Consider the following 25,275-nt stretch of genomic DNA (forward strand, 5'->3'; position numbering starts at 1 on the left):
ATATATATATGTATATAATTGTCTTAGAACCAGAGGAATTGAACTATAATTGAGTTGTAATATTTTTGTTCTATGCTGGGGCGCCTGGGTGGCTCAGTCGTTAAGCGTCTGCCTTCAGCCCAGGTCATGATCCCGGGGTTCTGGGATCGAGCCCCGCATCGGGCTCCCTGCTCCGCGGGAAGCCCGCTTCTCCCTCTCCCACTCCCCCTGCTTGTGTTCCTGCTCTCGCTGTGTCTCTCTCTGTCAAATCAATAAATAAAATCTTTATTTAAAAAATAAAACAAAAACACTTGTTGATTCTCGGGGCTCCTGGGTGGCTCAGTTGGTTAAGCGTCTGCCTTCGGCTCAGGTCATGATCCCGGGGTCCTGGGATCGAGCCCCGCGTCGGGCTCCCTGCTCCGCGGGAAGCCCGCTTCTCCCTCTCCCACTCCCCCTGCTTGTGTTCCTGCTCTCGCTATGTCTCTCTGTCAAATCAATAAATAAAATCTTTATTTAAAAAATAAAACAAAAACACTTGTTGATTCTCTTTTAGAGCAACATTGCCTCTATGTTGTTGCACTAACTTTTACGTGGTGTTGACATTTTAGTTCCACTGGTGTGAAATGACCAGTTCTTCAAGATGGGCTCAAGGAACAAGTTTCTGATCCACAGAAGTAGATCACGCTGGAAGTTTCTCTGCCAACTGTTATATTTCATGTCCTCCCCCTCTGAAACCACTGCCCCTGTTCCTCCTCTGAGGCCTCCACCTCCCCTAAAACCCCCACCTCTACCACTTCCTTGTCTCCCTCCTCTTCCACCTCTCCTGCCGCCATATCTCGGAGGTCCTTCTCATCTGGAGGTCGAGGTCAAAACCTCTGCAGTGGTAGCTGTTTCTATAGGTCTATATAAAACTTTTGTAGTGTTTTATCTTTTTATTTTTATTCTTTTTTTTTTAATTTTTATTCATTTGAGACAGAGAGATACAGAGAGAGAGAGAGAGCCCACGAGCAGGGGGAGAGGCAGAGGGAGAGGGAGAAGCAGACTCCCCGCCAAGCAGGGAGCCCGATGCAGGGCTCGATCCCAGGACCCAGAGATCAGGACCCGAGCCGAAGGCAGACGCTTCACCCACTGAACCACCCAGGCGCCCCACTTCTGCAGTTTTTTAAAAAGGAAGATGCTTTCATATTTTCTGAAAATTTAACTGAAAAATAAAAAAAATCTCTAAGCTGTCCGAAGATTTCATCTACTTTACCCCTTTGTCCTTCGTTCTCTAAATGCACTGGAGCAATAAGGCACCTTATTTTTGTCATCATCAGAGGGATGCAAGAACTCTCCTGATAAAACCACATGTTCAGGAGGTCCTTGCTCTTGGCCTTTGTGAGAGCCTCCCAGGCCTTGCCCTCTCCACATCCTCCTCTGGCGCCACCCCCGCCTGCGGAGTTACCACCTCACCTCCCAACTGGTTGTTGCTGCCGCCCGGGATTGAAGGCTTGAAGCCCACACCTCGAAGGAAGCCTCGGCGACCTCCACCTCGAGGACACATGCTTGCTCTAGGGGCTCCCCGTGCGCCTCTGGCTGAGCCCTACGTCTTTGACAGATAGGAGGCCGGGTGAGAATTCTCCAGACCCTCTCCCACCTCGTCCCGAGCCTTCCTTCTATAGTTCATCCTCATTTGGAGCCTCGTCCTGTAGTGAAGCCGGCATCTCCGCGTCCTCCATGGCCCAGGGAGTGCCAGGATGGCATGGTTACGACAAGCCATTTTTATAGTCACCCTGCCCTTGGATCTAATACGAGTTCAGCCAATTAGGACTTGTGTGTCCTTGAGTAGTTACCTCTCCTTCCAATCCTCAGTTTGCCCCTCTGTACAATGGACACAACAATGGGGTATTCATCTGCTTGGGCTGGCACAACAAAATACCACACACGGGGTGGCTTAAACAAAAGAGATTTATTTTCTCACGGTTTCAGAGGCCAGAAGTCCAAGATCTAGGTGCCGGCAGGGCTGGTTTCTGGTGAGACTCCCTTCCTGTCTTACAGATGGCCACCTTCTGTGTCCTCACATGGCCTTTCCTCTGTGCACACAGTGAAGGGGAGATCTTTGGAGTCTCTTCCTCTTCTTAAAGGACACCAGGCCTATTAGGTGAGGGCCCCACCCTTATGGCCTCATGTAATCTGAATTACCTCCTGATAGGCCGTATCTCTAAATATAGTCACATTGGGGGTTAGGATGTCAACATATGAATTTTAGGGGGATACAGGTCAGTCCATAACAAATAGTATTCCTGCCTCCTAGAGTTATTTGAGGAACATAATAGTTAAGGAAGCAGACAGAAGACAGATTACACATGTGAGAGGCTTTATTGGGGAAAATGCCTGGGAGGGAAAGAGCGGAAGTGAGGGAGGCTAAGAGAGCTATCAGGTGACAAAGTGCGTCTGAATGATGCTATGGGGGAGGAAGGCAAAGAAGGAAGTTTGTGTAAGGAAAGCCTTAGATTACGGTACACTTCTAAGGAAGTTTCAGCAAAACCAAAGTCCTGGAACCAAAAATCACTTTTGTCCAACAGTATTGGGTCTGTGTTATTATCCCTGCTCCCCGCTGCACTTGGTCGCTGGTGGGGGAAGGAGAGGGGGAGGCTGTGGGAAGTGCAGGGAACACAATGGTGAATTCAGAGGACAGCAGGTGGGACCACTAGTCAACATGCTATGATCTGAGGAGAGCTTTTGTGTGTCCCTACTGGGATTAATTCAGTAACGCACATGAATGAAGTTTCTACCCCTACCTCAGAGTGTGGGCTCTATAAAATAGCGGTGGTGAAGATGATGACAATGCTGGTGATTATGATGACATCACTCTCCCATTTTACTGAAGTTCTTGGAATCTGACTCACATGGAATCCACTCATGTGCTGCCATCATGCTCTGAGACTCCAAAATCCTTATTGGTGAACTAACATGATATGTCCTTGTTCTCCTGCACTCAACTGACCTTCCCTTCCAAACACTTTTGTAAACACCTAGGGGGCAATAACATGTATCTTATCATTACCCAAACAATCAGTATAAGCCTACGGTTACCTCAGTTTATAGTCTGGAGAAATACGCCAGGCCACTGATGTAGGAAGAGGGAACTGAGGCAGAGTGTGGCAGACTCCTTGAGTTGAGAGCACAGAGGTCGAAGTTCAATCAAGAGGGCAAAAGGAGCTAATCCCTTGGCAGAGTACCAGAGGAGAGAACTACATGGACAGGACACTCCAGAGATTTGCTGAGAGTCCCCTTGATTATTGAGCGGAGAACTGAACTTAATGCATGTGGAAAAACTAACTGAAGCCTGGGGTGGGGAAAGCACTAAAAAGAATTAGAAGAAACACTTTCTAGAGCTCATGTGCTACTAGAAATAGCAGATGATCTCCATAGTCAGAGTGAAGAAAAACCTAATTCACAGGGCATCAGGTGCATTACTCAGAAGGGTCTTACTCAGAATGGGGAATAACAAATCCTAACCAAATGCTGATCTGGCCCCACCCAACAAAGCTTAAAAGCAAGTCCCACAAAGAACAAACTATTTCCAAGTAACTTAACCCTGTCCCAGAACAAAGTGCAAGAATGTTTACAAAAACATCCAGGACTCAACAAGGCAAAATCCAAAATACCTAGCATCCCATCACAAATTACCAGGCATGGAAAGGTGAAAATAGGACCCACAGTGAGGAGAAAAATCAATCAAAACCAACCCCAAACAGACACTAATGTTAGAATTATCAGGCAAAGGCATTAAAAGTTGTCCTAAGGGAAATTAGAAAATATTTTGAATTGAATAAAAATAAAATCCAACACACCAAAATGCATAGGATACAACTTAAGCAGTATTTAGTTGGAAATCTGTAGCTCTCAATGCTTATTGGAAACAAAGATCTTAAATCAACAATTTAAGCCTCTTCCTTAAGAAACAACAAAAATAAGAGCAAATAATTCCATAGCAAGCAGAAGGAAGACCTAATAAATGCAATAATAAATTGAAAACAAAAATAATAGAAAAAATCAATAAAATGAAAAGGAGATTCTTTGCAAAGATCAACAAAACAGATAAACCACTAACCAGACTTACAAAGAAAAGCAGAAAAAAAGACATAAATTGTCACATCAAAGATGAAAAAGGAGCTATCACTACTGACTCTGCACACATTGAAATGGTAATAAAGAAAACAATGAACAGTTCTGTCCACATACACTTAGAAATTTAGAAGTAATGAACCAATTTCTTAAAAGTAACAAACTCAAAATTCAGAAGAAGAAAGAACCTGAATAATCTTATACTTATCTAGAAATCAAATTCATAATTAAAAATCTGCCCCTCCAAAACAAACAAACAAACAAACAAACAAACAAACAAACAAAATCTCTTCCAGTTTCCAATCAAATAATTAAACTGGCAAATTCTTCTGAACATTTAAAGAGACAATAATACTAATTCTAAACAATCTTTTCCAAAAAATGGAGGTGAAAACACTTCCCAACTCATGATATAAGGCCATTACACTGATTTCAAAACCAGAAAAAGTACAAGAAACAAACAGACAAATATCCTTTATGAACGTAACTACAAAAATTCTCAACAAAATATTAGGAGATCAAACCCAGCAATGTATAAAAAGAAAAATATATCACAACCAAATGGCGTTTATCCCAGGAATGTAAGCCCATTTAAGATTCAAAAATAATCAATGTAATCTATTATATCAAAGGTCTAAAGAGGAAATACCACATCATGTACTTAATACAAAAAAAATTAATAAAATTCAATATTTACTCATGATTAAAAAACTCAACAAACTAGAAATAGAAGGGAACCACATGAGCTTGACAAAGGGTATCATGCTTAACAGTAAAAGACTGATGTTTTCCTCCTAAGCCTGAAAACAAAGCAAGGATGTCTACTTTTACCACTCCTACCCAACATCATATTAGAAGTTCTAGATAGTGTCATAAAGCAAGAAGTAGTAATAAAATACATCTAGCTTAGAAAGGAAGGAATAAAACTGTTCATATCACAGGTGATATAATTGTCTATGTAGAAAAATTTTAAGAAATCTAAAAAAAAAAAAAAAACCCACCCCTCTTAGAACTAACAAGTGAGTTTAGTATGATCATTGGATTCAGGGTTAGCATTAAAATATCAACTGTGCAAAAAATACAGATGATCCGATTGAAAAATGGGCACCTGGGTGGTTCAGTTAGTTAAGCAGTTAAGTGTCTGACTTCAGCTCAGGCTCAGGTCAGAATCTCAGGGTTCTGGGATCGATCTGCATCAACCTCTAGGCTTAGCAGGGAGTCTGCTTCTCCCTCCCCTTCCCCCTGCTTGTGCTTTCTCTCTCTCTCTCAAATAAATAAATAAAATCTTTTTTAAAACTGGGCAATCAGAAGATCTGAACAGACATTTGTCCAAAGAAGACATACAGATGGCCAATGGGTACATGAAAAGATGCTCCATGTCACTAATCATCAGGAAAACACAAATCAAATTCACAATAAACTATCACCTCACACCTATTTGAATGGCTATTATCAAAAAGATGAGGGAGATCAAGTGTTGATGAAGATGTAGAGAAAATGGAACCCACGAGAAAATGGAACCCATGTGCACTGTTGGTGGGAATGTAAAATGGTGCAACCACTATGGAAAACATATGGAGTTTCTTCAAAAATGTAATTAGAACTACCATATGACCCAGCAATCCACTTCTAGATATTTATTAGAAGACAATGAAAACATTAACTCAAAAAGATCTATGCACCCCTATGTTCATTGCTACATTATTTACAAGAGCCAACACATACCTAAGTGTCCATTGATAGATGAATGGATAAAGAAAATGTCACACACACACACACACACACACACACAGTATTTTTCAGCCATAAAAAAAGAATGAAATCTTACCATTTGCAAAAACATGGATGGACCTTGAGGGCACTGGTCAGACAGAGCAAGACAAATACCGTATGATCTCACTTATACTTGAAACCGAAAACAAGCAAAACAAAACAACACAACAAAACCCAAGCTCATAGATTATAGAAAACAGATTGGTGGTTGCCAGAGGTTTGGCACAAAATGGGTGAAGGGGGGTCAAAAGGTACAAACTTCTAGTTATAAGAAAAATAAGTCATAGGGATGTAATGTAGAACATGGTGATTATAATACTATATTGCATATTTGAAAGTTGCTGAGAGAGAAAATCTTAAAAGTTTTCATCATATACACAGAAAAATGTTATAACTATGTATGGTGACAGATATTAACTAGACGTACTATGGTGATCATTTCACAATATATATAAATATCAAATCATTATGTTGTATACCCCAAACAACTATAATGTTATATGTCAATTATACCTCAATAAAGAAAGAGAAGCAATGCAGAAATATTAGACAGTTATATTATCCCTAATATAACTGTTGGCTACAGAACTGAATACAGTTTCTTGCTGATTTTAATTCACTGATTCTCTACACAAATATGATTAGAGAAAAAAATAAATTATATTTCCATAAACTAATAATGAACAATTGGAACCCAATTTTTAAAAAAAATCCCACTTACAATAGCTCAAAAATATTTAGTTATAAATCGAGTAAAACATGTACAAGATATATATGGTAATAATCACAAAATTTTGCTCAAAGTAGTTATAGAAAACCTAAATAGGGGCGCCTGGGTGGCTCAGTTGGTTAAACCACTGCCTTCGGCTCAGGTCATGATCCTGGAGTTCCGGGATCGAGTCCCGCATCAGGCTCCCTGCTCAGCGGGAAGCCTGCTTCTCCCTCTGCTTGTGCTCTCTCTCTCTGACAAATAAGTAAATAAAATCTTAAAAAAATTTAAAAAAAAAGAAAACCTAAATAAATAAAGAGATACCATGTTCATAGATTGAAATAATAAATATAATTAAAATATAAATTCTTCACAAATTGGTCTATAAATTTAGTGAAATTTCAACAAAAATTCTAGCAGGATTTTTTTGTTGATAAATAAGATAATTCTAAAATTTATAATAACAAAAGAAAATGTGAAAAAATAAAGCTGGAGAACTCACACTACTTATTTTTTTTAAGGATTTTATTTATTTATTTGAAAGAGAGAAAGTGAGACAGAGCATGAGCAGAGGGGTGGGGCAGAGGGAGAGGGAGAAGCAGAGTCCCTGCTGAGCAGGGAGCCTGATGCGGGGCTTGATCCCAGGACCCTGGGATCATGACCTGAGCTGAAGGCAGACGCTTAACCAACTGAGCCACCCAGGCTCCCCTCATACTATTTATTTTAAGAATTAGTACAATACTGGGGCGCCTGGGTGGCTCAGTCGTTAAGCGTCTGCCTTTGGCTCAGGTCAGGATCCCAGGGTCCTGGGATCGAGCCCCACATCGGGCTCCCTGCTCAGTGGGAAGCCTGCTTCTCTCTCTCCCACTCCCCCTGCTTGTGTTCCCTCTCTCGCTGTGTCTCTCTCTGTCAAATAAATAAATAAAATCTTTAAAAAAAAAAAAAGAATTAGTACAATACTACTTGAGACTTTGAGACAATGTTGTATTGGCAGAGGGACAGACACATAGGTCAGTAGAACAGAATACAGTTTAGAAATAAACATGGTCAATTCATTTTTGACAAAGGTAGAAAGGCAACTGAATGGAGAAAAGACGGTCTTTTCAACAATTGATGTTGCAACAAATAGATGTATATATGTTCAAAGAAGTCAACCTCAACCTACACCTCACACCTTATACAAAAATTCTTTTTTTTTTTTTAAGATTTTATTTATTTGACAGAGAGAGACACAGCGAGAGAGGGAACACAAGCAGGGGGAATGGGAGAGGGAGAAGCAGGCTTCCCGAGGAGCAGGGACCTGATGCGGGGCTTGATCCCAGGACCCTGGGATCATGACCTGAGTCGAAGGCAGACGCTTAATGACTGAGCCACCCAGGTGCCCCCCCAAATTCTTTTAAAATGGATAATAAGTGGGTGCCTGGGTGGTTCAGTCAGTTAAGCTCTGCCTTGGGGTCCTGGGTCCTGGGATCGAGACCCGCATCGGGCTCCCTGCTCGTCAGGGAGTCTGCTTCTCCCTTTTCCTCTGCCTGCCGCTCCCTCTGCTTGTGCTCTCTCTCTCTAATAAATAAATAAAATCTTTAAAAATAAATAAATAAAATGGATAAAAAGTATAAATGTAAAATTATAAAACTTTTAGAAAAATAAAGAGGAGAAAACCTTTGTGGTTTTGTGTTACATAATGAGTTCTTAGCTATGACATGAAAAGGCCAATCCATATAAGAAAAATTGATAAATTGTACTTCATCAAAATTTAAAACTTTTGCTTTGCAAAAGACATGAAAAAATATTTGGAAATCACATATCCAGTGAAGGACTTGTATACAAAATATATAAACAACTCTGAAACTCAACAGAAGGAAAACAAACAATCCAATTCTAAAACGGGCAAAAAGTTTGGACAGACACTTCACAAAGAAGATAAACTGATGGCAAAAAAACAAAAAGCAAAAACCCAGCATGGAAAGATATTCAACATCATTGACAATCAGAGAGAGGCAAAAAAAAACCCAAAACGAGATACCACTACACACATTAGAAGAGGTGGGGAACTGTTAGTTCCATGTGCTGGCAAAGCTATGGAGCAACTGGAAATCTCATACACAGATGATGGGAATGCAAAGCGGTATAGCCACTGTGGGAGACAGTTTAGCAGTTATAAATTTAAAGACAAAATTATTCAAATGACCCAATGATGTCGCTCCTATGTATTTACCCTAGATAAATGAAAACATACATTCAGACACAAAACCTGTCCAAAAATGTTAATAGCTTAATGCCACTGAATGCACATTTAGAAATAGTTAATGGGTGCCTTGGTGGGTCTGTTAAGCATGCGACTCTTGGTTTTGGCTCAGGTCATGATTTCAGGGTCCTGAGATCAAGCCCTGCATCAGGCTCTGCACTCAACAGGGAGTCTGCTTGAGATTCTCTCTCCCTCTCCCTCTGCCCTACCCCCTTGTCTCTAAAATAAATAAATAAATGTTTAAAAAATGGTTTAATGTTATGTTATGTATATTGTACCTCAAAGAAATGAAAAGAAAACAAACATACCACACCTCTGTTTTCTGAGAGGACAAAAATGTTTATAACCGCTCTCTTCATAAGTGCCAGACACTGAAAACAACCCAAGTGCCCTTCAACAGTAAATGAATAAACTATCTGCTATACATCCATACCAAAGAATACCACTCAACCATTTAAAAAAAATTACCGAGACACACAACAATTGGGATGAATCTTATAGGCATTATGTTGAGAGAAGGGAATCAATCTCAAAAGGTTATGATGTAATGAGTTTATTTATGTGACAATTAGAAACGGCAAAATTATAGGGATAGATCATGGGTTGTCAGGAGTTTGGAGTGGGGGGAAGGTTTGACTACAAAGGGGTGGCACAAGAAAGTGTTTTGGGATGATGAAGCTGTTCTGTGTCCTATGTGGTGGTTCCATGATTCTATACGTGTAAAACTCATAGAATAGCATACCCCCCAAAAGTCAAATTTATGGTATGTGAATGTAGAAATAATTACTAAAATAGAAATAAATCAAACCCATCATCTTCTTAACAGTAGCCACCCCATCACCAAAAAGAAACCAAACCAAAAGACAACCCATCACTCCCTCCCTGCATTCTATTATGATTAATGTGGTCCAAACTGATAGACAATTTTGAGTCCCTATTCTTTCCTACCATCTCTGCATAAAGGCATCAAGTTCTGTTGATTTTAGAATCTGAAAGGTCTTTTGAATTAGATCCCTCCTTGCTGAACCCACTCTGACTTCCCCAGTTCTATACTTTAAGAATGGTGGTCTGGGTTATTTTTGTAGCCTCTTAAATGGTTTCCCTGCTCCCAGTTTCCATTTGTCCTCTGAAAGGGCACCAGATCTGCACATGCCAATCTTTTATTTGAAAACATCTTTATATATCCTACAATATTCTACCATCATCTCCAAGATACACTCCAAACTCTTCCCCCACTTTCCTCCTACCCTGACCTCTTTACTCCTCAGGCTAGCCCTGTCCTTCCTCGCTTCCCTGCCTTTAATTCATGCTCTTCCCTCCTCTTAGCTTTCCTTTTTCCTTTGAAAACAGCGCCTATCTCCTCTAAGGCCTTGTTCAAATGTCATCCTCCCTGATGTTCCCATGCAGGGAACTCACTGCCCCACCCCATCCCCAGGGTCCCCTGGCACTTTTCCATCCTTCCCGGGGAACACTCATCATGTGATGCATCTATTATATTCCCACCCACTTCCCCACAAAATGGTCAGCTGCTTGAGGACAAGGACGGGGTCTCGTCTATTTCCAGTGCCAAACACTGCCTAACACAGAATAGAGACAAAATGCCATTTGTTGAAATGACACTAGAAAAATTGATATCAGCTTAATAAAATACCAGCTTAACTTTTGCTTTTCACTGCATGGTCCTGGTGTGCTATAGACCCAGCTTCAGTCACGAGTAGATTTTTTTTCCCCCAGTTTGTCAAGAATCCTTATTGGGAGTTTACTCTGTGCAAAGCATGGGTGAGAGGCAGGAGAGTAATATGAGAGTTTATGGGAAAAGGATGGATACATACACTGAAAGAAGCTAATAATATTCAGGCAAGATTAATGCCCCCTAGATCTTGACTCCTTTTAATATTTATTCTAATACCATTTTCCCTCTTTAATAGAATATGAGAGTCATTCAGATTTCAATAATTCAGAATATATTCCTGACTTGCATATGGGCTAGTTCTCTAACCACATTTGCTGTCCTTCTGGAATAATTTCTTGCTTTCTGCTTTGGGCCTTCATTAGTTGTCTTTTTTCCCTACTCAATCCGTTCTTGCTCTCACCCACAATTTTTCTTTCACTATATTATTATATTTCTCTTGTTTAAAAATATTTTTGGATTTCAAGTATCAGAGATACACTGCTTTAATCTGGGAAGACTATGTAATATTGTCATTCAAACTCTGAGAAAAATCATACAAGAGAAGTATTATCCCTCAACTCCTAAATAAAAGAGCCAATCTGTGCCCTCCCACCCCACCCTTCATCAGGTGTTTGGACAGCACATTACTGCAGGGATTTAGCAGCATTTAAAAAGCGTGTGGAGGGGTGCCTGGGTGGCTCAGTTGGTTAAGCGACTGCCTTCGGCTCAGGTCATGACCCTGGAGTCCCAGGATCGGGTCCCGCATCGGGCTCCCTGCTCGGCGGGGGGTCTGCTTCTCCCTCTGCCCTCTTCCCTCTCGTGCTCTCTGTCTCTCATTCTCTCTCTCTCTCAAATAAATAAATAAAATCTTTAAAAAAATAAAATAAAAAGTGTGTGGAGATAAAATTGCCTGGTCTTTTTTAAAACATGGAGTTTTTATTTTTAAGGCCGGTAGTAAATTATAGTTTTTAAGAAAGATACACAATCTTGGGCTCCATCTAAAAAAATGCATCATATTGAACAGTAGCCAGAGCTTTTGACACCCAACACTGAAGTATTTTGAGCCTGCTCAAATGTATGTACTTTTACTTATTTATAAATTATCTATATATGTATATGTACATATAAACTGTACTAAGGTATTACTATGTATATGTACAACTATGCTGATGTGAGCATTATAAACCACGCATAAAAATGAATATTTAAAGAATGAGATTAAATATAAATAAGGGGAGTTCTAATATTTTCTTTCCATTCCCCAATAAATTATACTGTATGCCCGGTAGGGTATGTACACCATACTTTGAAGACCATGCATGTAGACAATGTACCCTTCAGCCCATTCTTGGAAAGCCGTTGGGTTGTTTTAGGAGGGAGGTAGACAAACGAGAACAAGTCACAAAGAGACCGAGTATGGCAGACACAGATGGGAGACGTGTCCAGCTCACAACTCTCCGGTGACCACATGCATGCCACTGCTATCTTTCATCTTTCAGTTAACCAGCTCTCACCTCCAGGCTATAAGGGGAAGCCCTTGGCCCAGGCTGAGCTCATCAACTTCCTTGGGGCTTCATTGGCTTTAAGTGATGAGTCCAAGGATGCACATGGTCCTGGCCAAGGCCATCTGTAGAAGTCCTTCTACATTGATTTTTTTCTGGAAGATAAGCTCCTTATAAAAACTCTAAAGGTATAAGCTTAGAGTTGCTGGTAAATACACTCCATACTCAATGGAAAATGGCCATCCACAGTAGTAGAAAAATCAAAGCAATATGCCTTGATTGTGGCTTGGTTTTGGAGTCCATGAATTATTCCCACTTGTGCTTAAAACTGGTATGAATTGGATTTCTGTTCCTTGCAATAACAACAACAAAAAGTTTATAAAAATAAGTGATAAAGATCCTGAGGGATTAGAAATCATTTATTCATTCTAAAAATATTTATTGGCCTCCTATTCTATGTCAGTTACTGTTCCAGCTGCTAGAAATAGAGCAATGAATCATAAACAAACAAACAAAAAACCCCAACAAAACTGCAATGATGAAGCTTATATTGTAGTAGGGGAGACAGAGAATGAATAAGACAAAGAAAAAATCTGTATTATGATAGAAAGTAATAAAGAAAAAGAAATACAGGTAGGAGGGAAAGAGAATGTATTTGGCTGGGATGGCCAGGGAAGGTCTCATTGAAATAGTCAACGGAACAAGCCATGAAAATACCTGGGGAAACAATGTTCTAGGCATAGTGAACAGCAAGAGCAAAGGCCCTGAGGCAGGCCTGCTGTGTTACAGGTACAGCCAAGAGGCTAGTATGGCTGGAGCAGAAGGAACAGGGAAAACGGGAGCAAGACAGAAAGTTAATAGAACCAGATTGTACAGCAACTTGTGGGCTACTAGAGGCCTTTGGCTTTACTCTGTGTGAGATGGAAACTTCTACAGCGTTTTGAGCAACAAAAGTGACATGGTCTAGATTTCTGCAAATACATTATATGAGAAATCCAGATAGAACTGGGAACATCAATCTCAAAATGCTCTCAGGAGGACCCAGTAGTGGTTCCCAGGTCTGAAAAGCTTGTTTTGCAGGGCCATTCCCTGATGCTGAGGAGAAACATCTGGACCAGTAACACAAGAATGAAGGCTACAGGGTGTCAGATTTCTGCTCAGTCATTGCTGACATCTGCTCTGTCCCAGGCTCCCCTCCCCCCACTATTCACTCTAAAATCCACAGCTGACGGGGTTCTATGCATCAACCACCCACAACACCCAAAGATTTTGCCTCTCTGGGGTCTCTTGAGGCAATTATTGTCCTAAACAAGTCACACTGGCCATCAAAAGAACCCCAAATATAAACCAGCTTTGGGGGACTAGTTCTGCCCAATGTTCAATATTGTTGGGTTTTGATGTCAGAAAGATCCAGTCTTAAAAGTGCCCAACCCGCAAGGAAACCTCTTCCAAAGGACATGACTACTTCATTCTGGTGTGAGCCTGCCTGAGATGAGAAAACCTGCTTCTGCATTCAGGGAAAAGCACTGCTTAAATTTCTCCAGGCTCCAAAAGGCGCCCCATGTCTATGGAGCATGTTTTTTGCCTACTGAATATTCAACATGACCCACATATGGTCCTTGAACTCATGGAATGTAAGAGCAGACAGGGACCTTTGTGTTTATCTCATGGGCATGCAATATTGGCTTCACCACAATTGCCAACTCTGATGGACTGGTACTGGCTGCCTGGAAATCTGTGAGGAAAAGCTGGCGGCATTTGCAAGGGAACCTGGTAGATGAGCAAGGGACTAGAGCTGAGCAGCCCACATACCTCAAGTCTGTCCCGCTGATTCTCACCCAACCCCTCCACTCTGCAGACCACAAAACTGAAGCTTTCACTATCCTCACTGGTTAAGGGAAATGACAAAGACCCACGCTCAGATGTGGTGTGATTAATCCACGCCAGTCAAATATGGCTCCAGGTTTTGACTCAAGCAACATTTAGGGCCAACTTTAGCAATAGTTGGCTACTGGTATGGTTCCGCATATTTGAAAGTCTCCAACACCCCTGCCAAAGGGCCCTTCACCTCTCTCCAATCCCCAAGTTCCACAATTACACATCCAATAAACTTCAAGTTTCTCTTCTTTGAGACTCTTTTTGAATGTTCATATCCTTGGAAGAGGCAACAGGAAATGATTTAAGTGTTGTCTCTCTTGGTATGAATAATATTATTAGATACTGTCCAGTAAAAAGTCTTTCTTAATGGTGTCTTTTAAATTTAGAAAAAGATCATTTAAAAAAAAAATAACCAGTTACACCCAAGGTGGGTGGATGAGGATTAAGCATTTAAGGACACTCAACCACTAATGTGTCAGGGCGGGAACACTAGGAAAATGTTGACTGGAACCAATGCAAAGCTACCTTGGCACACTCTGCCCTTCTGCCTGGAGCCAGTTCTGTTCATATCATTTCAGTGTCAAATTGCTAAGTGATTTGCATCTTCCAAAGGAAGCTAATCTAGATAAAAATTATCCTTCATTGTCCAATAAACAAGCGATTGTACTTTAAAAAAAAAAAAAAAACAAGCATAAATTACAGCCAGATATTCTCATTCATCCTTTGCTTTCCAAGACCATTTATGAAAAGACCCTCTTACCATCAGACCCCTCCCCTTATCTTTTCCCATTGTGATGGTAGTTGAAAATGGAGGTGTCTACAGGGACCAGGCAGATGAGAAGAAGGGCAAAATAAGGCCAGGTTTAAGATAACACAACAAACACTGGGCATCAGGAGAACAATAAAAAAGGGTGCGGACCAAGGCACGCTGGACAGACCAGGAGCCCTTCAAGGGAACAGTTGTTCAGCTCATTCCCATCATGAGATTGAGAGCCTAAACACCAGGCCTTCCAATTTTTCAAGAGTCAGAAACATTTAGCTTCTTGCATGAAACATCCTGATTTTTAAAGTTGACACTGAACTCTTTAAAAAGCTAAACATTGTGTAAGCTGATCATAGCCATCTTTGGCCAACTTTGGCTTTCTGGCAACCATGTTGCTCTCTCTGCTTTAAGGCAGGGCTTGGCAGACTCTAGCCCTCAGGTCAAGTCCAGCCCCTGTCCATTTTTGTCAATAAAGTTTTATTGGAACATAACCACTCCTATTCATTTATGTGTAGTCTTCTATGCTTTCATGCTAATAACAGCAGGGTTGAGGGTGGCTGTGTCCAAGACCATATGGTTCACAAAGCCTAAACTCTTTGCAAATATACAGATACCTTTAGAGAAAATGTTATATCGATTCCTTGATTTAGAGTCTTGAAATTGATGGACTTTCCCAAGATCTCTGATCCTGTCCAACAGATCAGCTGGCCACCTTTATTAAATGAATGAGGAAAGAAGAGCCTCACCAAGGTTCATTGGCCTGTTTGTACCATAGACAGACACACACATGCCAGTTTAAAAAAAAAAAAAAAGAGAGAGAGAGAAAGAATTGGTTGCTTTGCTTTCACAATCTGAATAATCAACTTGAATACTAAACAAGCCATGAAATAACAGAAGAGTATGGAGACTCTGGGCATCCGAAGCCAACACACCTGTGTCAGCATCCCACCTCTGCCACCAGTAGCTGTGAGACTGTTATGAGTGGCAGTTGCAGCATCTATAAAATGATAACATTATTAAGTTAATAATAATACCTACCCTGCAGATTTCATGCCGAGGCTTGGAAGTAATGTACGCCAAGCATCTGGCACTTAATAGAAGCTGTATAAAGATGTAGCCAGTAGTCTTACTGGTGATAACAGTAACAGTACCTTGCAGAGAATAGTAATAGTAACTTTGCTGCTGGGTACATTTTCTCTCTCTCTTAGATTCTCTTTAATAAAAAAAAAAAAATGATTCTAGGGGTGCCTGGGTGGCTCAGTTGGTTAAGAGTCTACCTTCAGCTCAGGTCACGATCCTGGAGTCCAAGGATCAAGTCCTGCTTCAGGCTCTCTGCTCAGTGGGGTGTGTGCTTCTCCTTCTCCCTCTGCCCCTCCCCCTGTCCTTCTCTCTCTCTCTTTCTCTCGCTCGCTCTCAAATGAATAAATAAATCGTTTAAAAAAAATGATTCTAGGATCCTTGATGTGAATTTCAAAGGAAGGTTCAGGGGAAATAGAAAATTCCCTGCTTTAAGACACAGTTACTTATCACAAAGATGGGAAAGAGAGTCTCTTCAATGCAGGTGATCTGTAAATGTGCAGAGTGAGAGTGTTTAATAAATGGGGGTTGATTTGTGTTGATGAATGAACGTATGTTTGAAAGGATCAAAAATAGTGTACAGTCAGAACAAAATCTTAAGTTGGAGTGTGGCATTTTTTCCTTTGTACTGTTTCTGAAGATAGTGTCGCCAAGTAGAATTAAATTAGACAAATCCTAACTGTGAGACCATCTACAAGGAAACAAACTCTGTAACAGTGACTACCAAGCAATCAAGCAATGGGGTGGGGTATGGTGGGTGGATGTTCTTGATTAAAAGAGACTCAAGAAACATAATCACCTCATGCAATGCACAATCCTTGACTGGATTCTGGTTTGAACACTTCAGCTGTAAAAGAACTTTCGGGGCCATTTGAAAAATTTAAGCATATACGGGGTATTAGATAATATTAGAGAATTGTTAACAATTCTGTTAGTTTGATAACAATATTATGGTTATGTCATTTTTAGGGTTACATAATGAAGTACTTAGGGCTAAGATGTAATAATGACTGTAATTTCTTTTCAAAAACTTTAGCCTAGGGTGCCTGGGTGGCTCAGTTGGTTAAGCGACTGCCTTCGGCTCAGGTCATGATTCTGGAGTCCCTGGATCGAGTCCTGCATCGGGCTCCCTGCTCGGCAGGGAGTCTGCTTCTCCCTCTGACCCTCCCCACTCTCATGTGCTCTCTCTCATTCTCTCTCTCTCAAATAAATAAATAAAATCTTAAAAAAAAAACAACAACAAAACTTTAGCCTAAAATTTAAAACAGAATAAACAGCAAAGTAACAGATGCAGGAAAAAGTTAACAACTCTTAAGTCTAGGTGACGGATGTACCTGTCTCTCTCCATTTCTGATGTTCGTAATTTTGTAATTTTGCATGATATAATGTAAAAAACTCAATAAAAGTGATCTCTTTCCTGAGTTCTTAAGGATGCTGGGTTATATTTATTGTATTCGGAGATTGTTTCCAGGACTGGGTTGACCTTTCATCCTCAAGAACTCATCTTGTCCTTGAACTCTGGGCATTTTAGTAATAAATACTAAAAAAAAATACATTAATACTGGTGCCTGGCTGACTTAGTCAGTAGAACATGTGACTCTTGATTGTGGGGTCATGAGTCCGAGCCCCACATTGGGCATAGAGCATACTTTAAAAAAATGTATTATTACTAATAGTATGATTTTCAGTTTATTAGTTTATTATTGCTGCTGAAACCAATTCCACAAAGTTAGTGACTTAAACAACATGAACTTTTATCTTCATAGTTCTGTAGGTTGGAAGTTCAACACAGATCTCACTAGGCTGAAATCGTGGTGTTGACCCCTGGAGGCGCTAGAGAGAACCCCTTTCCTTGTTTCTGGGGGCTACTTGCCTTCCTTGGTTCATGACCCCCTTTTCCATTTTCAGATCCAGCAACCTTGACTCTCTCATCTTTCCTCTGTTGTCACAGCTCTCTCTCCTGTCATCTACACAAGCGGTCTGCTCTTACGGACCCATGTGATTAGACTGGGCCCATAGGGATAATCCAGAACCATCTCCCTACCTCAAGGTCCACACCCTTATTTGCATCTGCAATGTGCTTTTAGCAGGGTGATGCTGATATGGTCATAGGTTCCAGGATTAGGGTGTGGATAGTTTTGGGGCAGGGCATTCTTCTTCCTATCACAAACACTATTAATAATAACACGTGATATTACAAATAGTGCTAGTATATATTAAAATAACTGCAGCAGCAGCAGCTACTATTCCCTGAGCATCTACAATATGCCAAGCACATGCTAGGGGCTTCTGTGCATTTTCCCAACAACCCTCACACCACCTCGAGGCTCATTCTTTGATCATTCCTATTCTGTAGATGAGGATACTGCAGTTCAGAGAGGTTGAGCTATTTCCCAAAGTGGGGACTTGAATCCAGGCCAATCTAATCCTGAAGGTCAACTTTAGTCCCTCCCAACTCTTTTCCTACCTCCGATGTCCAAAGTACCTTCCTGCATCTCCACCACCCCCAGCATTTTAATTGATAGATGTTTTACTCACACACTGATTGGCCACATGTCAATTATCCCCTCACTTCGTCTCCTCTCCATTTAAAAGACATATTTCTACTTGCTATTAGATTTCTTCTGGAAAAAGCGGGTCCCAGATACTTAAGCAAACAGTGTGGCCATTCTGGGAGAAGTCATTCGCTTATACAAACTGATGGGGAGAGAAACCATGTATAAAACATTTGACTTGGAAATTGTGTGGTTGTTGGACCAGATACGTTCAAAGTTGGGGTCTTATCTGAACATGCTGCTTCAAAGAGCTCAGAGAAAGAAATTCATTAATAAAGAGCCAGTGCCCCTTGAGATGGACTGACTGGGCTTGTTGCTTTTGTGGTTTTTTCAGGCAGGAGAGCAGAGAGGTCTTGGAGGGTTGGCTATTTCAGACAAATGAGTAAGTTAGAACCACCACTCATTCATCTTGAACAACCTTGGCATCTAGGGGCTTTGCTGTTTCCGGCCAAACTCCCTCCTTCCCTCCTCCACAAAAAGGCAAAGTTACAATAAGGTATCTTTCAATGCAGAGATTGTACATTATCCTGAAAACCATAAAACGAATCCTTACTTGTATGTTTTTATTTCAAAATGGTTCATAGCAATTCTACTCCTTTGAGAGTTCTACAAATTTTTATAGTTATTTTATCTAACAGGCTTTCCACAGAGAACTTGATTTAGCATACACATTTGTTTGAATGCTTAATTTTTTTTCTTGAATAGTCACAGAGGCTAAAATTCCAACATGCTTCTATTTGTCTATTAGGAAAAAAAAAATCTCTTTACTTCATATCATCTCTGCAAAGTGTATTTATTTATTTATTTTTATTTTATTTTTTTATTTTTAGATTTTATTTACTTTGAGAGAGAGAGAGAGCATAGCCAGGGGGGAGGGGCAGAGAGAGGGAGAAGCAGACTCCCTGCTGAGCACAGAGCCCCACCTGGGGCTTGATCCCAGGACCCTGAGATCATGACCTGAGCGGAAGGAAGATGCTTAACCAGCTGAGCCACCCAGGTGCTCTGCAAAGCATATTTAAACCCAGGTCACAACATGCACACCTCTTTTTATGGATGCAATGCTCCTGAAATCACAGGCTGGGAGATGGATCATTTGTAGATCGAGCCCGCTGTATCATCACTTGCCTTTCTGCTTTGTTTTTTTGGCCAGCAACTCACAGACTTTGTCAAACCTAACTCAAGAGAAGTGGTGCATGAACATTTCCTCATCTGGGGGAAATGGGGAAAACTTCACTCAAACAAATAGTTTGGTAACTCAAGCTCCATCATTCCACACGCACATTCTGTTCATCTCATAAATGGTTCAACCCTCCAGTTAGTTGGCCAATTGGCTCTGAAAAATTACATATAAATCTCCAACTCCTAAATGCTGGTAAGCACCTCTTAATTTAATTTTTCTCCTTTTATGAAATAGGAATAGTATAAACACAAGATGGGAGCACTTAGCGCTTCTTCTAGCATCATCTTTCTGGAGCTGAGAGGGCTGCCCAGGGCCTTCACACATAGCCGCCTCTTTGGTTTCCAACTCAGTTCTTCTCAAGACATTTTTAGGGCCTCCTCCAGAGGCTTAGGCCCAAACAGATGTCCCTCTCGCCCCCACTTCAAACTGGTGTGGCATGAAGAAACACAAGAGAGAAGGGGAAAAAAAAGCTTCGGTAACCATGTGTCACAGCACACAAAGTGGTTCATATATTAAGGGAAAGTCAAAAGGAAAAATCAGAAAATGTACAGCTAGTTCACGAGCATCATGACAAACAGCTTCTAGCAGCTTCTCAGCTGAACCAAAGAGGTGTGTACCTCAGATGATTACACTGAGAATGACATGTCAAACTGGCTGGGGTTTTGACTGTGGGGATCAAGCTTGAGCACCCAAAGGTGAGGTTTCCCAACCTCAACAGTACTGACATTTCAAACAGGATCATTCTTTTTTTTTTTTTTAAAGATTTTATTTATTTATTTGAGAGAGAGAATGAGAGAGAGAGAGCATGAGATGGGGGAGGGTCAGAGGGAGAAGCAGGCTCCCTGCCGAGCAGGGAGCCCGATGCGGGACTCGATCCCGGGACTCCGGGATCATTACCTGAGCCGAAGGCAGTCGCTCAACCGACTGAGCCACCCAGGCGCCCCTCAATAACTTTATTTAAAATAATGGGGCTAGAACCTCAATCCCAGGCTTACAGTTTTCAAGCCTGTGCCTCTATCTACTCTACCTTCTTGGCCACCCCATCTTTAGCATCCTCTCATATCACTACTTAGGTTTTCTTGTTGGTTCATCAACTCTTCATAATTAGTCTACTCAACGACTATAGGACGGGAGCTGTGTCGTAATTAATCTTTGTTCTATCAAATTCCAAAAGGCCTAGTATTACCAATGTCAGCTCCCCATATTTTCTTTTTTTTTTTTAAAGATTTTATTTATTTATTTGTGAGAGAATGAGAGAGAGCACATGAGAGGGGGGAGGGTCAGAGGGAGAAGCAGACTCCCTGCCGAGCAGGGAGCCCGATGCGGGACTCGATCCAGGGACTCCGGGATCATGACCTGAGCCGAAGGCAGTCGCTTAACCGACTGAGCCACCCAGGCGCCCCCAGGCTCATTCTTTGTACTCTATGTTGTAGGATGTTCAGCATCCACTAGGCACCTGTAGCACTGTATTTGGGGTACCTGGAAATGTCTCCAAGCATTGGCAAGTGTCCTCTGGGAGCAAAGTCACTCCCAGGTGAGAACTTCTGACCGGAGGCATGAGTTTTGATGATAAATGATGCTCAAGTGAAGGTTCCATTAGTTTGACCTACTGAGCTTTTGGGGATCCTGTGGATGGGTTGGGAAATTCAAATCTCCAGAAACTTCCTCTTCAAAGGGACCAGGAGGAATTGTGTAGCTCATGCATATCATAGGAAACGGAGGCCCAAGACAAAGGGACTGCCTCACTAAAGTACTTGATTTAATGGCAGCCGAAGAAAAGGTGCTGCATGAGGTAAGGAGAGGAAAAATGGGGACAAAGGAGGGAACAAGTAACTGTACGAAGCACAGTTGGATTGAGATATGGTTCAGGAGGAGCAAACACCAAGTCCAGTGGGACCTGTAGCTCTCAGCCCATCTGCATTTTACAATCACTAGAGACGCTTTATCAAAGACAAGATGCAAACCCGGGCTTTCCCTCAGACCAAGTGAATCATAATCTCTGGGCTTTGGCACCTTTTAAAAAAAAAAAACAGATGTCTCCAGATGCACCTGTAAATAGCCAGGGTTGGGCCAGAGATGGATGTGGAGGGGAGATGCACTGAAGACCAGAGCCTTCAAAGACCTGGTGATTCCGGTGGTTCCAGAGCCCAGGTGGATGACTTCTAGACTACCTTCAGGAAGAACTGCCCACCAGGATCTCTCAGTGACCAACGAGGGCCACTTCCTTTCCCTCAGAGGCAAGATCATTATCATAAATGAAGTGCCTGGCTCTCAAAGATACCTTGGGTCAAGCCAAGAACCGCCAGCCCGCCCTCATGGGTGCAGCCGTCGTCAGTAGGCCTGGGTGTTTCTAAGCACCTAATAGCCGCAGACTGGCTCAGCTATAGGATTTATTCATGTTGGGCAGATGTGTGTTTGTAGCAACTCTATTTGCATGAGAATAACATTCTGCATGGAAAACTGGGCGTGCAAATTTAACCCTGATTTGGCAACTGCAGACCTAACACTGCAGAAATGAATATATCAGCTGCTTCCTCTGGCTTTTGGCTCCTAAACCCTGAGAGAAACCCGAACTCCTACTTCCTACAATCCACTTCTCGCTTCCCCAGCCCACTCAGCAACCTGCATTCCCTCTTTCTGAGGACCCCTCTTAGCAACCATGAATCCCACTGTGGGCCCTGCCACCTGAGTACAGCAAGCAGAACGTCATGGACAACTCTTCGGATCCTGAGCCCCAGAGAACTTAGACCATCACCAAACATTCTCAGCAGTTCTTCTGCCTGGTTCCTCCAAGGTGTTTTAGTGGACATCTGTTGTTTTTGTCTGCTGGGCCCACGTTCCTCCTTCTTCTGGTAACAACACCCTGGTTTTTTGCTTTTTTCCTAAGGAGCCACTCTTCCCGCCCCCCCCCCACCCCAGTCCTCAAGGTCCAGGTGGGTTTGTCCCACCCTCAACCCAAGGCATGGAATTAGAACTCAGGCCCAGCTCAGTAGAGCCCTGCAACTGTCTGGCCCCAGAGAGTGGTTCAAAGATAGGCAAATAAGCCTATCAGGAGCAAATGAGCCTATCATCAGGAGCAAGAGGCTAGATTCCAGGAGGGGTGCCATTTTTGCTGAAAGGGATGAACTCCTACCACAGATAGTCCTAAGAGGGTAGGGCTCGGGCTGGCCTAGGGGAGCCACCTAAGAAGTCTGCTGAAGAGAAAGGGGAACCAAGAGGTGGACAGAGAGTGACCTAGACCCTATAGCTTGGCTTGAGCTTCTCATATGGTCCTGTCTTAAGCCACCAACCTTACTCCCGACACGTGATTTCCTGTAACTAGTTAATCCCTTCATGCTTAAACCAATTTGAGGTAAGCTCCTGTCACTGGCAATTGAAACAGTCCTGAGACAGGGGACTTCCTCCGACAATCAAACTTGCAGTTTGCCAAATTCATTGCTTATTTCTAAGCATCCTTTCCTTCGGACTCCTAAAAAAGATGGTTGAAGATTTCCACAGATTCTTGTCACCTACTTTGTCCAAATCTCCTCAGCCTGACATTTCAAGCTTGCTGTAACCTGACCTGAGTCACCTTGGCCAACATTTTCCCAGGCCCTCCCTTCTGGTATTGGACTCTTGCCTGCGCCCTCTGCAGCATCCCCCCCCACCTCACCCCTTCCTGGCCGCACCCATCCACTCCTCCCTCCGAGGGTCTCACTAGTCTCTGCTCAGATGTTACCCCTTCCATCAAGTGTTCTGGGATATGACTGGCTCAAAGCCATGGTTCCCTCGTCTGAACCCCTATACGTTGCTGCATAGACAGCTCTCTGCACAAGGAAGTATGGCATACCATGGTGGCCCAAGGTAGGCATCCAAGAACATGCTATTATTATAAGCATAGTGACACAGGGCCGAGTTCTTTATGCCCATCTCCTTAGTCTGACTACTAAACCATGTCTCTTGAGGGTCCATGTCCGATTCATCCTTATTTCCCCTGTAGCACTAAAAAGATACATCGATGAATGAGTAAGTACTTGTATGGATATTTTACAATTACCTTATTAAAAATAGGGTCAGATTTTACATTGCTGATAGGAAACCCATGAGATAGAAGCACAGAACCAGCTACAAGGAGCCACTCGGCCTGCATCGGAGAAGAAGTGGGAAATTTGGGGTCAAGTGGGATATCAATCCAGTGCAGAGAGCAAGGCTCCGGCTTTGGAGACAGCCCATTTCGGTTCAGAACCTGGCTTTGCCACTATCGTGGGATCTTGGGCCAATTTTCTCAACTCCCCAAATGTGTTTCCTCATTGGTAGCATGTGGTTTCTAGAATACAGTTCACAGGGTGCCCACGAGGTGTAAATACTGTGGTACATGCAAAGCATTCCCCTCATTCCGTGACATGTTGAGGAAGGAGCAGCCCAAGGAGACCATGTGAGGTCCCATGTCCTGTGCAAGATGATTCCCTCTTGCCCTTTCTACTTTACCGGTCCTCCCAGTCTGGAGGGTCCTAAACCCAGGTGCTTATTTGCTTCTCATCTCTCCCTGAGTCTGGAAATGCCGGTTTTCCATCTCAGGTGAGCTATAATGCTCCCTTGCTTCTTTCTGAAAAGTGATATTTTAAAATTTTCTCTATACTTTCCCTTCCCTGCCTTTACCCCACCCTGCTCCCCCTGAGCATGCTGTCCCGGGGCACCCAACTGTCCTCTTTTTATTCCCCGTTTGCCAATCTTGGTCACTTCACGAATGTATCCAACCGTACAGGCTTTTGGAGAAAGTTCAGCGGGACAACATTTGTGATAATCCTTCCATGGTGCTGGGGCTGAGTTGGTGATCCAAGAATATTTCCATTCTCTTGCAGGTCAGTCGACAATTATTTATCGAGTGCCCTTGAAGTACCAGGGACTGTGCTGCCCATGGGGCTCTGAGGTGAGCCACACAGACCTGTGTTTCTGCTCTCACCCTCTCTCAGGCTGCAAAAGTCTCCTTTCTGCAAACGGAAGGGAAAACCAAGACTGGAACATCACTAGTGCTCTTCTTCCCCTACTAGCTCCTTCTTTATTAAAATTGCAAAAACAACAACCCTTCCTCCAAGAAGGAGCTCGTAATTACCTGCCCCAGTCACTGGGAGGTGAATATGTTTGCTGCTTTTTAATTATATTGGCCTTATTGTTTCATAAGAAAATAAAAAACAGTCTCAACAGGGAGACTGCATGGAGTGGAGGAAGCCAAACATAACTTATGCACCTTATTAAAAACAATTAGGGATTGTTTGATGAGGCAGATTTGGCTCCAGATGGCCAGCCTCCATATAGCCATGGTTCAGATTTCTTCTCACCTTCCCCCAGCCTCTTCCCGAGTTTTGCATCATCAGTTTTCTTAAAATACAAGGATGGGATTGTAAGGGACGCTGTTCCCACGTTCATTCCTCTTCTCTTCTCGGTGGCGACCAAGTTGTTTCTGCACTAACATTTATTGGCTTCCTTGGTCACCATCTTGGTCCCAGCTCTCAGGTTGCCAGGAGAAAGGTGGAAAGACACCTCACCAGTCTCTTCAGACCTCGAGGTTTGTCTTGCTGGATGAGCAAGTTTGCCCTAGGGGACCTTGGGGACAAAACATTCATTGCCATGCAACTGAATTTTAGGCATTAGAAAGACTGGGAGGGATACAAAAGACCGCTGTGCTGTAATATTGGCCGCCTTCCCTAGGCTCACTCCTCCCTTCCCATTCCCCACTGCTGCGTTTCTACAACGCCTGAAGACTGGAGGCTCTCCCACACGCATCACACGGGGATCCGCTCTATGGATCTGCTTATGCCGTGTGGTCTGCCTAGATCGCCCCCTCCTACTTCT

At 42.4% G+C, this 25,275-nt stretch overlaps 1 protein-coding gene and 1 pseudogene across 3 annotated transcripts in view; both read right to left on the bottom strand.

Moving 5' to 3' along the window:
• EIF4E3 (eukaryotic translation initiation factor 4E family member 3) overlaps positions 1 to 25,275 on the bottom strand; it is a 485,705-nt gene that overhangs the window by 368,568 nt on the left and 91,862 nt on the right. The window lies entirely within an intron of this gene.
• LOC115943120 (H/ACA ribonucleoprotein complex subunit 1 pseudogene) lies at positions 686 to 5,126 on the bottom strand (annotated as a pseudogene).

This window comes from Leptonychotes weddellii, chromosome 1 (assembly GCF_054177405.1).
Source record: "Leptonychotes weddellii isolate Sample4059 chromosome 1, ASM5417740v2, whole genome shotgun sequence".
NCBI classification, from domain to species: Eukaryota; Metazoa; Chordata; class Mammalia; order Carnivora; family Phocidae; genus Leptonychotes; species Leptonychotes weddellii.